Source organism: Hemiscyllium ocellatum, chromosome 38 (genome assembly GCF_020745735.1).
Source record: "Hemiscyllium ocellatum isolate sHemOce1 chromosome 38, sHemOce1.pat.X.cur, whole genome shotgun sequence".
NCBI classification, from domain to species: Eukaryota; Metazoa; Chordata; class Chondrichthyes; order Orectolobiformes; family Hemiscylliidae; genus Hemiscyllium; species Hemiscyllium ocellatum.
Window position 1 is genome coordinate 14,877,622 of NC_083438.1, and position 16,898 is coordinate 14,894,519.

Sequence of the window (16,898 nt, forward strand, 5' to 3'; positions counted from 1 at the left end):
TTTGCATTCTTGCTCTCCACTGGAGTCGTACCTGAGGACTAGAGAGAGGCAAATGTAATTCCTCTCTTCAAGAAAGGAAAGAGGGAAATCCCCGGAAATTACAGACCAGTAAGTCTCACATCTGTCAGCTGCAAGGTGTTAGAAAGGATTCTGAGGAATAGGATTTCTGACCATCTGGAAGAGCATGGCTTGATTAAATGCAGTCAACACGGCTTTGTGAAGGGCAGGTCATGCCTCACACAACTTATTGAGTTCTTCGAGGTTGTGACTAGAAAAGTGGACGAGGGTGGAGGTGTGGATGTGGTGTATATGGACTTCAGCAAGGCATTTGATAAGGTTCCCCATGGTAGTCTCATTGAGAAAGTCAGGAGGAATGGGATACAGGGGACCTTAGCTGTCTGGATACAGAATTGGCTGCTCAACAGAAGGCAGCGAATGGTAGTAGAAGGAAAATATTTTGCCTGGAAGTCTGTGGTGAGTGGCGTTCCGCAGGGCTCTGTCCTTGGGCCTCTACTGTTTGTAATTTTTATTAATGGCTTGGATGTGGGGACTGAAGGATGGGTCAGCAAGTTTGCAGATGGCACAAAGGTTGGAGGTGTTGTTGACATTATAGAGGGCTGTTGTAGGCTGCAGCGGAACATTGACAGGATGCAGAGATGGGCTGAGAGGTGGCAGATGGAGTTCAACCTGGATAAATGCGAGGTGATGCATTTTGAAGGGATCTTGGTGTGCAAGTACATAGCTCAATTAAATGGCCACCCAAGTGGACAGAGTTGTGAAGACACATATGTTGTTTTGGCATTCATTAACAGGAGGATTGAGTTTAAGGGTCATGAAATCTTGTTGCACCTCTATAAAACTTTGGTTGGACTGCACATGGATTACTGTGTCCAGTTCTGGTTCCCCTATTATAGGAAAGATGTAGATGCTTTGAGAGAGTTCAGAGGATGTTTACCAGGATGCTGCCTGGACTGGAGGGCTTATTTTATGAAGATAGGTTGACTGAGCTCGGACGTTTTTCATTGGAGAAAAGGAGGAGAGCGGACCTAGTTGAGGTATGCAACATAATGAGAGGAATAGATAGAGATTGATTGCCAGAGACTATTTAACAAGGCAGAAATGGCTAACATGGGGGATCATCATTTTAAGCTGGTTGGAGGAAAGTATAGAGGGGATGTCAGAGACGGGTTCTTTACACAGAGAGTTGTGAGAGCATGGAGGGGTCACATTGATCGCAGACACTTGGCTGAATTCAGCTACCTTTCTCTGGAAAGGGGAGGATGACGCTCCCTCAGACTCAAACCATGACTGCCTTGACATTATAGAATATCAGACTAAAGTAAGAATGGACTTTAGAGACATCCCTCTACATGCAGGGGCCAGGCTGTTCATTGATGGGTCCTCCAGAGTGATTGAAGGTAAAAGACACAGTCGTGGATGGAATAGAAGGGAGTGTTATTGGGGCGAGTAGACTACCCACTGATTGGTCGGCACAGACTAGTGAACTTTATGCACTAGGAAGGGCCCTTACAGACCTTGGAAGGCAAAGAACGCACTGTATTCCCAGATTCGAAGTCTGCCTCCGGGGTGGCACACACATTTGGGAAGGTATGGCAGGAGAGGGGACTGATAAACAGTAGGGGTAAAGATCTGGCTCATGGGGAATTGGTAAAGCAAGTATTGGAATCCCTTTTGTTGCCAAATAAAATGGCAATAGTCCACAGGGACATCAGCAGGGAAATGATCCCGAAACAAAGGGAAATAGATTGGTGGATGAATTCGCTATGGAGGCAGCTCTGAACCCCCAGCCCAATACAATATATAACTTGGTACCGATGGTGCAGGAACCTGGGGTTGAGACTGATATTTAGTGCTAAGGAAGAGAGAGAGTTAGAAGAACTAGGAGGTATACAGACAGTAGAGGGGCGTTGGATGCTACCTGATGGCCAGGCGATGCTAAATAAGGTGATGATGCAAGAAATTATGGCTGTCGTACACCAGGGGAGTCACTGGGGAGTGCAAGCTATGTGTGATTTGGTCTTAAGGAAATATGGATGCAAAGGGATTTATACGATAGCTAAACAGATATGTGAGGGATGTATAACATGCAAGAAAATCAGCAAGAAGGTATTGAGGAAACAAATCCCAGGAGGGAGAGAACCTGGGCTCCGACCATTTCAGAGCATTCAGGTACATTATCCTGAATTCCCCCGAGTGCGAGAACTGAGGTTTATGCTGGTAATGGCTGATCACCGATCTGGCTGGTTGGATGTGTACCCTTTAGTCACTGCCACCGCAAGTGGGGTGTCCAAGATCATACTTGAACACATAATCCCCAGATACGGGATAATGGAGTGTAGAGATTTGGATCAGGAACTCATTTCACTTCCAGGGTACTCCAGGGAGTAATGAAGGGTTAGGTATCTCCCAGGAGTTCCACACCCCTTGGCACCCACCTTCATCAGGAAAGGTTGAGAGAATGAACCAGACACTCAAGAAGCAGTTATCTAAATTAGTAGTAGAATCCAGGCTCCCTTGGACTAAGTGTTTACCAAAGCCCTTTTGCGAGTGCGAACGGCCCCAAGGAAAGACATGGGGCAGTCCCCTTATTGGATATTGTTTGGCCTGCCCTATCTGGGAATGAAAGGGGAACTGCCAACCCTGGAGACTAAAGACCTGTTCTTAAAGAAGCATATACTGGGCTTGTCCTCCACTTTGTCTTTTCTTAGGAGACAAGGATTACTGGCACAGACTCAGCTTCTTGAATTCGCCATTCATCCCATCCAAACGGGAGATTGGGTCCTAATTAAGTCATGGACAGAAACTAAATTGCAACCGGATTGGGAGGGACGGTACCAGGGTCTAGCCTCCTTAGAAAAGATTTACAGCTAATGACAGCTGCCACTGGGAAGTGTTTTTCGGGCTGCTGTTTCCGAATAGTCGTAGGAAACAGAAAACGAGCCAAACAACCTGCTAGGAAGATTCATCAATCCTTTTCCCCTCCCAACGACCCAAAGGTGGTAAAAAGTATAGAAGCGAAGGACTTGAAGCAGACCATTGAAATAGAAACAGGATACGGGGACACAAATACCTGGATTGAATGGGTAAAGTACACTGTTAAAACTCTGAATAAAACCAATTACTATGCATGTGCCTCTGGTAGGTCTGTTGGCCACATAGTCCTCTTTCCGCTCGGGTGAAACTGAAACAGGAAGGGTTTGGAATGTATGATAGCCCTGCATCAGGATAAGACTGCATGGAATGATAGGAATTGTACATCCCTTTCTTAATGTTCCATCCCGTGAATAAGACAGATTTGAATGCTCACCTCCCCCCGCCCTCCCCGTCCCCCATTTTTGACACCCCTCCCCTCATCGTGTATAACCCGACAGGGGACAAATTGGTCTAGGGACTTGGGGGAAATGAGGGTATTTATAGAAACTCAGAATGACACCGAAACAGACAAAGGAGGGAACTACTCAGCACTCCGGGTTCCCCGAGCTGATCTCTGGTGGTAATGTGGAGACAGAATATTGTGACCTACCCTACCTCCTGACTGGAGAGGAATATGTGCAATTGTGTAATTGGCAATCCCATTCTCCTTGGCATTTGAGAAGGAGAAGGTGATAGTAACAAAGAATGAGAGGAGCAAAAGGTCGTTATTATATACTTCCTTTGATGATAAGATTTTTCTCAACTCTGTAGGAGGATTGACACATATAAAGAATGAGATAAACAAGAGTAAGAGGCGACAGGCTTCGAGTAATGGGAGAAGTAAACAGAGACGGAGAGAAGCTGGACAAAGATGGAGTGAAGCTAGAGCTTGTGATTGATTACGCTACAGCAAAAGTAACCAATGGGGTAAAAGGGGAGGACCGAGAGATGCAGCTGAACTGCACAAATCAGAATATAACCCTCAGATTGGGGTCCTTACTCGTTAGGCACCCATTCTTGCAAGTACGTATCAATAAAATTTGCTGCTTCAGAATTTGACTTGGACTGAAATTTATTAATATTTGAGTTTTGTTTCTCACATTCATGTTGTTTAAATATCTCCTTCCAAGGATGGTTAAGGAACATGTTGCTTATAATTCCTCTATGCCAGTTGATCCTTGTCCCTTTCTCCTCAGGAAACAGTTTATTCCTGAAAGAATTACTGTTGATTCTTTCAATCCATGAAAAGTTATTAAAGTTCTGAAGTTCATGCAATCACAAGAGAGAGCCAAGTGGGGCTTCAGGGAATAGGAAATACAAAGTGAGAAACAGAAGGAAAAGCTGGAGAAAGTCAGGCTGAGGTGTGCTGAAAGGACCTGGTGAGCACTGCTGCTGCAGAAACACTGACAGAGCAAGTCAACAATATCTGTCCCAGTTGCTTCTAACTCGAATTCCGAGAGCTCAATGTCACTGAGCAAGTTTGAAAAGATTCTGGTGTAAAAATATGAAACACAAGGAATACGGAAAAATTTGAATTTCTAGAATAAGGACACATCACCAGAGTAAAAATAGGTTCTGAACAGAAAGAAACTTGGAGGTAGCTGTTCAGAAAGGATAAAAGTTGTGAGAATGAGTTTCGGTATTAACTTGAGGAGTAATTATGGCAATTATTTTTGTGAGCACAAGCCTAAGTATATGGATCACTCAACAAATTTTCCAAATGGTATCTGTGCGTATACTGTACCCTCCCTTTTTTGGAATGGAAGGAACCATTTTCCATCTCTCTGCATTGAATGTTATTGACCATACTTACAAGGCCACCTGTGCTGGTTCCACTCCTTTCCCACAGTGAATTATAATGAGGGCAGCTGAACACACGACATGGTTTAATGCATAGCTACAGGAACATTGACGGGCTGGAGATGTGAAATTAAATACAATGTTACCAGATTCCCTTATGGCTGAAGATATTATTATTTAAGGATCTGAAGAACTGAAGTAAACGGACAAATTAACATTTTTTTCAACTGCTCCCTGAACTTGGTCTGGGTCACAGCATAAATAAAAGTGTTTGTGCAGCAGCTCAGGACCTGCATCATTGAACCCAATATGTCAACAAGGTTGTCCAGATATCTCATCACATTTCCAAAATACAGCATTCTCTGCCATATGGAATACACCATAAATATTGACCATAAAAGGATGAAGTTTGCAGAGAGTGCAAACATTAAAATAATAGATTTCCTGCGATTGGCCAACTCTGGATCTTTGGGACATTCCCCACTGCCCTGAACCCGGAGTCGTCTCCGTGCTCTGCTGCTCCTGATAATGTGTCTGACAGTGAAAATATTTAGCAGCAGAATCAGAATGAATGGGACCCCAGGGGTCACAAGATGGTGAAGGAACTGAATCATTATCCAGAAATGTGATCTTTGATTGGTGCCCGATGTGCGACAAAATGAACTAACCCACGTGAAATTATATTCACCTGACAACATAAAATACCAGCAAATGTTCTTTATACAACTGAGGGCAGTCACTGTTCCCAGCACCACAGCTGCAGTTCTCTCAGTGCAATATCTACTTTTCAACTTCTGACAGCAAATTGCCACAAATCGATCAAAAGTAAAAGCTACAGTGAACCAGACAGAACAATCAGTGGCTGCATAACTCAGGACGGCATGAATATTACACACACGAATGGAGTACCGCAGCTGATAAAATACTTCCTGAAAAGTCCGTGAAATATGCTGCAGTATCACGTCCAGGATAATAACCAGAAGGTCTGCCACTGCCATGGCCACCAAATATCGAGAAACACATTTGGAGAGGCCACATCTTCCCCGGGTTAGGATCACAACAGCTATCATGTTAACTGTGCAAGGGAAATAAACAGAGACATTAGAATGCGAGCAAAGCCACCGTGTTATTGGGACCTGAACAGAGATTTGCAAATGTGCTATTGTATAAAACTGATTGTATCAGTTACAGTGTATCACATTTTTAATATAGGGACAAGGCTTGTCATTCTTTTGACACTGGACTTCAATAAAATAAATAAGAATTATGAAATGCAATGCATGAACTTGCACAGGTGTCAGTCTCCATTCAATCGTTGCTTTCCTGAGATCAGCAGAGTCATCCAAATGATGCAGTACCAGGCAGCAAAGCAAGACAGATGGGCTCAGACAGAGCAGCAGGGATGCAGGAACAAAGCTGGCATTTATTGAAAGGGAAATCTGGAATGTGTGCTGAGCATCAAGAGAGGCAGCACATCGAGACTGGAAAGGAGATCCATGGGGGCACCAGAATAAGGGCAAGAATTAGAGAAGAACAAGTGGGTTAGTTGTACGTGAAAGATACTGAGCAGGTGCATATTCCACAACTTATTTCAGAGCAGAGGGAGAGAATCGTGTGATTCTGAACAGCTCCAAACCCAGCAGTGAAAGGGACAGACACAATCATATATTTTAGGAGCTTTATCCAAAGACACTGAATGTCAAATAGGAGATGGACAGGATTATCAACAGAGAGAGTGAGAGTGAATACAGAGTGAGACATCAAGACGAACATCAGTGGAGAGACAGCACAGAGAATGAGTGACCAAGAGTAATATCACAGAAAGATTAAGTGTGATGTGAGTCAAGTGAAATGTCAGTGTGGAAAGTGAAGGTACAGTGAGACCAAGTGAATGTCAGTAGAGAAAGGGAGTGCACAGTGAGAGGTCAACAAGAACACCAGCAAAGGGATTATGTGTAGAGCGAGAGACAACCAGTCACATCAGCACATGAGGTCGAGAGTGAAATGGGAGCTTCATTGGAACATCAGCAGGGACGGAGAGACAGAAAGGGAAGGAAACAGAAACAGTGTGAGGAGTCACTGGAAGATTTGGAGGAACGTCATTCAAGATCAGAAGTGGAAAATGAGATTCAGGAGATAAATCAGCAGAAAAAGTTCGCAGAGCGAAATATTAAGAGAAACGTCAGCAGGAAGAGTGAGTGCAAAATGGGAGACTTGATGAATCAGTAATGAGAATGAATGGATGATGATGGACAAAAACCACTTCCACATCGAAAATGGGAACAAGCAGAAAATCAGCAGTGTTAGTGTAGAGTGAGAAACCAAGAGGAATATCAACAGAGGGTTTGAGTTTCGGAGAAGGAATAATAGCGAACATATGTGTAAAGGGAGAGACCAAGAAGGACCATGAGCAGAGCCAGTCAGTGTTGACTCAGAGACAAGGAAGAACATCAGCAGAGAGAGTAAGGAACAGTTAGTGACCATAGATTACATTCACCAAGAGAGGGAGTCAGTAGTGAGGGACTAATGGGAAAATGATCACGGAGTGAATGATGGCTGAGTGATCGAGAGAAAATCAGGAGGAGCATGGAATGTACAGTGAGAGAAACGGAAGAATCACAGTGAGAGTGACTGGAGGATGATAGGTCAAGGGCATCATGAGCAAAGACGAGCATTAGCAGAGAGAGTGAGTGACTAGTGAGTGTCAAGCTACCAAACAGGACTACTTGCTTCACAAATAGCACAAGCAGCAAGTGATGGACTGAGTTTGGTGATGCCACAATGAATGGACCAGATCTAAGCTTTACTGAGCAGTCCCACTGTATCCTGTTGTGAAATGTGGAGGACAAGTTTTTGAAAACTTATTGGAGGAAGAGGCTGCACAAGTATCCTCATCCTCAATGATGGAGGAGCACAACTCATCAGGGAAAGATAAGACTGAAGCGTTTGCAAATGCAAGGTCTTGCACTTTGTAAAAAAGAACACAGACATGTTCTAAATGGTGAGAAAATTCATAAAGCCAAAGTACAAAGGGATCTTGGAGTGCCAGTATAGGATTGTCTAAAGGTTGACTTGCAAGTTGAGTCTGTGGTTAAGAAAACAAATATAATGTCGCAATTTATCTCGAGAAGCTTGGAATGTAAAAGCAGTGTTGTACGACTGAGACTTTATAAAGCTCTCGTTAGTCCCCATTCAGAAAACTGTGCCCACTGTTGGTCCCCAAACCTCAGGAAGGACACATTGGCACTGGAACGTGCCCAGTAGAGATTCACACAGATGATCCCTGGAATGCGAGGCGTAACAAAGATGAACGATTGAGGAACCTGGGATTGTATTCATTAAAGTTAAGAAGGTTAAGGTGAGATCTGATAGAAACTTACAAGATAATTCATGGCTGAGAAAGGGTGGACACTGGGAAATTGTTTCTGTCAGGCAGGGATGCTAGTACCCGTGAGTACAGCTGAGAATTAGAGGGGGTCATTTTAGAATGGAACTGAGCAGACATTTCTTCAGCCAGAGAGTGGTGGGCCTGCGGAATTCATTGCCACGAAGCACAGTGGAGGCTGCGACATTAAATGGCTTCAAGGCAGAACTTGATACATTCTTAATCTTGCAATGAATTAAGGGATAAAGGGAGAGTGTGGGTAAGTGGAGTTGAAACGCCCATCAGCCATGATTGAATGGCACAGTGGACTGGATGGGCTGAATGGCCTTACTGCCACTCCTATTTATTATAGTCTTGTAGTCTTATTTCTCACAACCTTCAGCCAGATTGGCAGCGGGTAATACATCTCAGCCTCCTCCAGTGGTCACTAACATCACAGGTACCAGTCTTCAGCCAATTTGATACACTCCACGTCATATCAAGGAACTATGGGAGGCACTGGATAGTGTAAAGGCTGTGGGCCCTGACAATGTTCAGAGTCAGAGTAACACAGACATAGAGCATGGAAATGGACACTCCGGTCCAACTCGCCCATGCTGACCAGTTATCCGAAATTAATCTAGTAACTTCAATACTACTGAAGACTTGTGTTCCAGAACATATGGGGAGAGAGTAACAGCGCGTAACATCAAGGCCGCATCTGAACGATCGTGGCTTCAAAGTGACCTTGGCTAAACGGGAACCAAGGGGTATCATGGGGCACATTCTCTGCTGGTTGGAGTCATGGTCGAGAGAGTGGTGCTGGAAAAGCACAGCAGGTCAGGCAGCATAGGAGGAGCAGGAGATTCCACGTTTCAGGTATTAGCCCCTTGTCAGGTTTATGCCCGAAACATTGATTCCCCTGCTTCTCGGCTACTGCCTGACCTACTGTGCTTTTCCAGGACCACGATCTCGAATCTGATCTCCAGCATCTGCAGTCCTCCCTTTCTCCTGGTTGGAGTCATACCTCACCCTCCAGGAGACGAAGGCAAGTGGGGCACCAGTCTCCTGTGGCTATTCCCCTCTCTAACAGGTTTACTGTTTTGGATACTGTTGGGAGGGATAGCCTTTCGAGGGGAGGATAACAGCAGCAGCCAGGCCTGGGGCACTACAACTGGCTCTGCTGTAAACCAGGGGTGGGCAGAGTCCAAGTGAGTGATAGTTGGAGGGGACTTGCTCGTTCGGGGCACAGACAGGCATTTCTCTGGCTGTGTTGGAGACTCCAGGATGGTGTGTTCCCTCCCTGGTGACAGAGTCTCTGAGCGGCTGCATGACACCCTTAAAGTGGAGGGTCAGCAGCCAGAGTCATTGTGTACACAGGTAAGAAGAGGGATGGGGCCCTGAGGAGGAAGTACAGGGAGTTAGGGAAGATGCTGAAACGCAGGACCTTGAGTGTAGTAATCCTTAAGTTAGTCCCACTGCTACATGCTAGTGAGGCCAGGAATACAAGATAGGACAGAGGAATGTGTGGCTAAGGAGCTGGTACAGGGGGCAGGGTTTCAGTTTCTATGATCTTTGGGACCTGTTCAGTGGCAGGGCTGACCTGTGCAAGAAGGATAGGTTGTACCTAAACTGGAGGGGAACCAATATCCTCACAGGGTGGTTCGCCAGTGCTACTCAGGAGAGATTCAACTCGAGTGGCAGGGGGTTAGGGACCAAAACAGCAGGTCAGGAAATGGAAGGATTCGGGAGAAGGGAGATGATGCGGCCAGGAAATCAGAAAGGAAGGGCAGGCAGAGACAGGAAAATAAACAGGATGGGACTGATGGGCTGAAGAGTGTTTATTTCAACACAAGGAACATCACAGGGAAGGCAGATGAGCTTCAAGCGTGGATCAGTATATGGAGCTATGATATAAGGGACAATAGTGGACTTGGTTGAGGGAGGGGCGCTCCTGTCACCAATGTCCATGTCCCACGAATGGATAAACTGATGAGACTTGGCAGGACATTGTAACAAGGATTGCACTGAGAGGCAGGAGGGCAGACAGATAAGATCAATCTCAGAGCAGGCCCAGAAATAGATTGTGAGCTGAAGATTACAAAGAGCTGAACAAACCCGGGTCAGACACTAATATGAAAGTCGAGGCCTGGGGGAAATAGTCAGCAAGTCTGTAGTATCAGACCAGGAGATGTATGACCAATACTAACATCTCAACAAGCGCGTGACCACAAAAACTTTCTGTTTAAATAAATAGGAATAAATAGGAGAAACTGGGCAGGTTTGGCAGCATCTATGGAGAGAAAGTGAAGGTAATGTTTCAAATCCAATGATCCACAGTCAGAACTGATAATAGCCAGGAAAGGTAGAGTATATTCTGATGAGAAGGATGAGGGAAGGGAAAGTGAAAACATTCAGCAACTAAGTGGAGGTGGATCCCAAAGGGAGAGCGAGAGAATTAGGGAAAGGGATTGATGATTGTCAGCTGAGGAAAGGAAAGCTGATAATACTGAACAAGGATTTTCTGTGCTGAACGTAGAGCGAGAGCGATGGGAACTGGGAGAATGAAGTTGAGTCCTTACATGAAGCAGGTTGAGAGGATGCATTATCCTGATCACTGTGGGAGTGGTGAGACTGTGGTGGATATGGGTAACCAGCCAACCTCCTGTAACAGAAACAGAGACGGTGAGGAAAGTAGGGGAGAGTCCGAGATGGTCTAGATGAAAGAGAGCACGGGGAAATTGGCAGTATTTCAGTCCCAAATGAGAGAGGGTAGTCGCGTTGACGATGACATCAATGTCCTGGAGAAAGAGCTGTGGGGAAGGTCTGGAGTAGCACAGTACAAGTGGGAGAAGGGGAAGTAGGGTACATCTCTGGGACACCCACACCAATCAACCACACCGCCCCGTGGCCCAACATTTCAACTCTCCCTCCCACTTTGCAGAGGACATGGAGGTCCTGGACCTCCTTCACCGCCGCTCCCTCACCACCAGATGCGTGGAGGAAGAACGCCTCATCTTCCACCTCGGAACACTTCAACCCCAGGGCATCAATGTAGACTTCAACAGCTTCCTCAGTTCCCCTTCTCCCACCTCACCCTAGTTCCAAACTTACAGCTCAGCACTGTCCCCATGACTTGTCCGGACTTGTCCTACTTGCATATCCCCTTTTCCATCTATCCACTCCACTGTCTCCTCCCTGACCTATCACCTTCATCCCATTCCCCACGAACATATTGTACTCTATGCTACTTTCTCGCCATTCCCACCCCCCACTAGCTTATCTCTCCACGCTTCTGGCTCTCTGCCTTTATTCGTGATGAAGGGCTTTTGCCCGATACGTCGACTTCGCTGCTCCTTGGATGCTGCCTGAACTGCTGTGCTCTTCCAGCACCACTAATCAAGGAACAGGCCGTACCAATGTTCGTGGATCTGGGGGAAGAAGGTAGAAGCAGGTGTGATGGGTTTTGGGGGACTGTGGGGTTGGAGGATGTGCAATGTGTGGGAGGGATCTCCAGATTAGATGAGATTAGTGAGTGTAATGGACACAATAGCCTCATGTTAGATGGTGGGACCATGTTCTGGGAGAGGTGTAAGAGGTATCGGAGAGCTGACACTCTGCTTCCACAGTGTACAGGTGAGACTGTCAGACAACAACAGCACCACCCTTGGGGTAGGCTTGATCACAAAGTCAGGAATGAGCCTGAGATCACAGACTGCAGTCAGTTCAGAAGGAGAGGGATCTGAATGGGTCAGGGCATGATGCACACAGATTAAGGTGATCAACACAACAGTGAGAATGCTCAAAAAAATCCCAGTTTGAATGATAGCAAAAGGCCAGATGGAGGAGACCAAGTGGAGTGAGAGTATTGGAGGCAAGTGAAGGGTTGGAAGAAGAATCTGATTTAAACATTTAGACACAGAGGAAAAGAATATGAAGGAAGAACAGTTTAACATCATGTCATGGTCAAAGGTCACTCCATGGAGAGGGAGAGGGTGAGGGGGGAGAGAGGAATAAAACAGAGACATTTTCTCAGTACAAAATGCTCTGCAACAGGGAGAGATATTTGAATGTTCAATGATCTGTGTTTACGGGTGGCGGGCTGAGCACTGAGAGAAACAGCTCATTCCCACTGTCAGAGGAATAAAGAGTGGTCATACTGCAGTCACAACATTGACAGTCTATCCCAGGGTCAACAAAAGCAAAGAACAGATTAGAGATCGGCAGTGAGTGTGAGGGAAGGTACAAATATATTAAATGAAAGAGCAGTAATGGTGGAAGGTGACAGGGTGGACATGGAAATGAAAGTGAGGTGAACCAGATAAAGGTGAGGATAAAAGCAGCAAGCAGACAGCAATGAATCATGATTAAAATATCTAATACTTGGATTTCTCTAAAAGAGCTGAAGCAATGACAAGGAAGTGGACAAATTAACTGCGTTCACACAGTGAACACTCAGGTACAGAGAATTGCAAAGAACAGGCACATCAACAAGGATGGCACCATAAATGGTAAGATCTGTCAATTTGTTCAACACGGTTTACAGAACTCACCGTGAGGCACAGACTTACCAGGGACACCAAAAATGCCAAGTACGGGATAGTAAACATAAGCAAAAATCCGAAGTGCGGCATAAATTCGATAGACTAACTTTATCCAATCATCATCTCCGTAAAGGAAGTAGAGCCAGCCTGAGATAAACCTTCCCATCACTGGATTATTCCAATTCTTTTCCCTCTGATTGTCACTAATTAATGTCATATTCCACTCTAATGTTCTCCGATACCAATACCATTGCTCCATATCTACAGTTGTGCTGATCTCTGATTGCTGCAGAGATATTGCTCCTGCTGCCATTCTGTGATAAACAATTGAAGGGAATCCCTTAATAAGCAACTGATGGAGCAGCTCCCAGCTCCCCCAGGGACACAGTTAATTTCAGTGAGTCAGACATGAATTCCAGTCAATGAACAAACAGTTGGAGTTAACCCCTTTGAATCAAATCGGTTTTGTCCCACAATCGATAAGAACATTGACCTGGTCCATGTTGGGTTTTAATGTAAACAAGCATGGAGGAAATAATTCAAGAGTTGGGCAGGGTAATTTTTTTTATAAAGGTGTAAATGCATAGGATTAAAGGGTAGCACGTTTTAAATAAAAGAAAGCAAGATTTACATTGACAGACGATGCCACCTGACATCAATGAGGACAACACTTGAAAGTACATAATTCAGGAGCAACAACTCTCACTGTTTTTGAAATAAGTAAATAAAGACTGAATGAACTAAATGAAAATAAATAAACATGTCATCGGGCCAAACAAGTATCCATCACACAGATAATAAATATTAAGCATCATGGATAAGTCACCTCACCTCGTAATCTGTGAGAGTATGAATGACAGAGAGCACCCAACTTCCACTATTTCAAGAAAAAGTCAATTTATTCTCTGACTCTAAAAGTTAATATGAAACAACAATTGCTTACAACTCTGACCCTTCATTCTCTTACAGGCTTGATATCTACCTCCAACACCATAAAAAATACTGTCCTAATAAATGCCCCTGTTAAAATTGCAACGCCCTATTGTGGCTGTTGTCTCTGGTGTTTGCCTTCCTCTGGCTGTAAATCTCCCTGGGTCATCTTCAGTCTTTTACTGCAAAGATGTTTCATCTGAAAAGGTGCCTTTGAAAGAGAGTGGTTTGCTGGAAGTTACTTGGATGATAACAGTTGGTTGCTCTCTCTGGCTAAATCTCAAATGCCCACTTCTTTCTACCCCAAAAATCAGATCGTCTCAGTGGTTCAATGCTGTCAAAACATTAAACCCAAATTCAATTGGGTTTTCGTATTTTGAAGCATAATTTGAAAAGGTTGATTAAATATGAACTGTTGTGAAAGCATCGCAATCAGCGCTCAGGTATTTGTTTCACAGCCAATGTTCCAAATTTTCAATGATCCAGTACACCCTGAGATTGCTGGTCAGTCACATGACAGGGGTTTGTAAGCTCTCAGTGCAAGACAGCTTTCACTCTCTCTTCATGGTCCAGTCCACGTAAGAACATAAGAACTAGGAGCAGGAGGAGGCTGCCCGGTCCTTCGAGCCTGCTCAGCCATTCAACACAATCATGGCTAATCCTTTCATGGACTCAGCTCCCCTTCCCCACGCTTTTACCATATCCATTAATTCCTTTGTTTTTTCAAAAAAAAAGTATGTACCTTAGCTTTAAAAGTGATTACTGAAGTAGCGTCAACTACTTCCCTGGGCAAGGAATTTCATCGATTAACAACCCTCTGGGGGAAGACGTCCCTTCCCAGTTCATTCTAAACCTGCTTCCTCTAATCTTGAGGCCATGCCCTCTTGTCCTAGTCTCACCCACCAGTGGAAACATTATCTCTATTTCTAGTTTATTGATGCCCTTCATTATTTTATATATTTCCAAAAGTTCCCCCACTCAGTCTTCTGAATTCCAATGAATATGATCCCAATCTACTCAGCATCTCCACATAAGCCAAACCCCTCAACTCTGGAATCGACCTGGTGAACCTCCTCTGTAACCCCTCCAGTGCCAGTACATCCTTTTTTAAGTAAGGAGACCAAATCTGCACACAGTCCTCCAGGTGTGGCCTCACCAGCACCTTGTACAGCTATAGCATTACCTCTCTGCTTTTAAACTCCATCCCTTCAGCAATGAAGGACAAAATTCCATTTGCCTTCCTAATTACTTGTTGTACCTGCAGACCGACCTTCTGCAGTTCATGCACAAGGACACCCGGGTCCCTCTGCTAATCAGCATGCTGCAGCTTTGTACTATTGAAGTAATAATCCTTTTTACTATCACCCCTCCCAAAACGCATGATTTCACATTTATTTGCATTGTATTCCATCTGCCAGATCTTTGCCCACCCACTCGATGTATCCATGTTCCTCTGCAAAGTTTTACAGTCCTCTGCACACTTCGTTCTGCCACTCATCTGAGTGTCATTAGTACCTTTTGACACCGTATATGTGGTCCCCAAGACCAAATAATCTGTATAAATTGTGAATAATGTGGGCTCAACACCAATCCATCAGGCACACCACTCGGCACTGATTGCCAGGCGGAATAGCACTCATTTATCTCCACATTTTACTTCCTGTCAGTTAACCAATCCTCTATCAACACCAATAATCTACCCCGAACACCATGCATCCTTATCTTATGCAGCAGCCTCATGTGCAGCACCCTTTTGGAAATCTCGGTACACCACATCATAATGGTCCCCATTATCCCCCTTGCTTGAAATGTCTTCATGGAATTTCAAAATATTTGTGAAGCATGACCTGTCCTTCATGTACCCACGCTGTGTCTGTACAATGAGACAATTTCTTTCCAGATGCCCTGCTATTTTTTCCTTGCTAATCGACACAAGAGTCTTCCGCACTACAGAGGTTTCACTCACTGGTCTATAATTCCCTATCTTTTGTCCAATTCCCGTTTTAAACAGTTGTGTCACATGTTGGTATTTTAATTTTGGAAAATTACCGCCAGTCCAGCTGTTATTTCTCCCACCATCTCTTTTATTCCCCTGGGAAGGACTCCATCAGGGTCAGGAGACTTATAACTGCTCCTTCTCACCCTCTAAAGGACCAACATTTACTTCAACCACTCTTCATCGTTCATTTATTTGTCGGACGTTTTGCTGTCTTTATACTCTGAGCTAGTTTTTTCTCATGCTCTATCTGACTATTCTCTATAACTCTTTCTGTGGTTTTAAAATGTTCCCAGTCTTCGAGATTTCTGCTGTTTTTGGTCACTTTGCGTGCCTTCTCTTTCACTTTGACAGCCTGCCTTATTTCCTTGGACACCCATGGCAGATTACCCCTCCTCTTACCATCCTTCCTTCTCACTGGGATATACTTCTGTTGAGCACCTTGACAACTTTCTTTGAAGGTCCTCCACTGTTCGTCACCTGTCGCACCATGAAGTCTCTGTTCCCAGTCTCCTGTAACCAGGTATTCTGTCATAGACCCCCTTATTCAAGCACAGGATCCTGGCATTGGACTTTATCTTCACACTATCCAGCTGTATTTTAAATTCAACCATACTGTGAAAGCCCCTTCCAAGAGGACCCCTAACTATGAGGTCATTAATTATTCCTGCTCCCTCGTTAGTTCAATTACATGCTGTTCAAGAAAACGATCCACTCAATGCACTCCTCCTCAAGGCTACCCTGACCGAGCTGGTTCGACCAATTGACATGCAGATTAAAATCCCCCATGATAATAGCCATATCATTGTTGCAGGCATTAGTTAATTCCTTGCTTATTTCCTGTCCCAATGTGATGTTAATATGTGGTGGCTGAGAGACTATGCTTGTGAGTGACTTTTCCATCTTGGAATTCCTAATTTCCATAGAAAAGGATTCAATCACATGCACCACAGAACCAATATCATCATCGGTCAGCACTCCCCTGATGTCATCCTGGAATATCAGAGCTCCCTTGCATTCCTGTCTGCCGTTCTAATAGTCTGGTACCCCTGGATATCTAAATCCCAGTCATAACCATTCTGCAGCCATGTCTCCGAGATGGCGACCAAATCATATTCGTTAACGATGGTTTGTGCCATTGTCTCATCAACGTTGTTACGAATGCTACATTCAATCGGGTAACGTGCCTTATGCTCACTTTCTTACCCTCATGCTTCACAACATCGCTAATATCTCCTGAGTAATACTTCATTTTTGCTTCTTTCCTAGTCTGCCATGAACTTAAACCCTCCTGCGTACATGCTAACCTGCTGCTGACCTTGTCATTTAT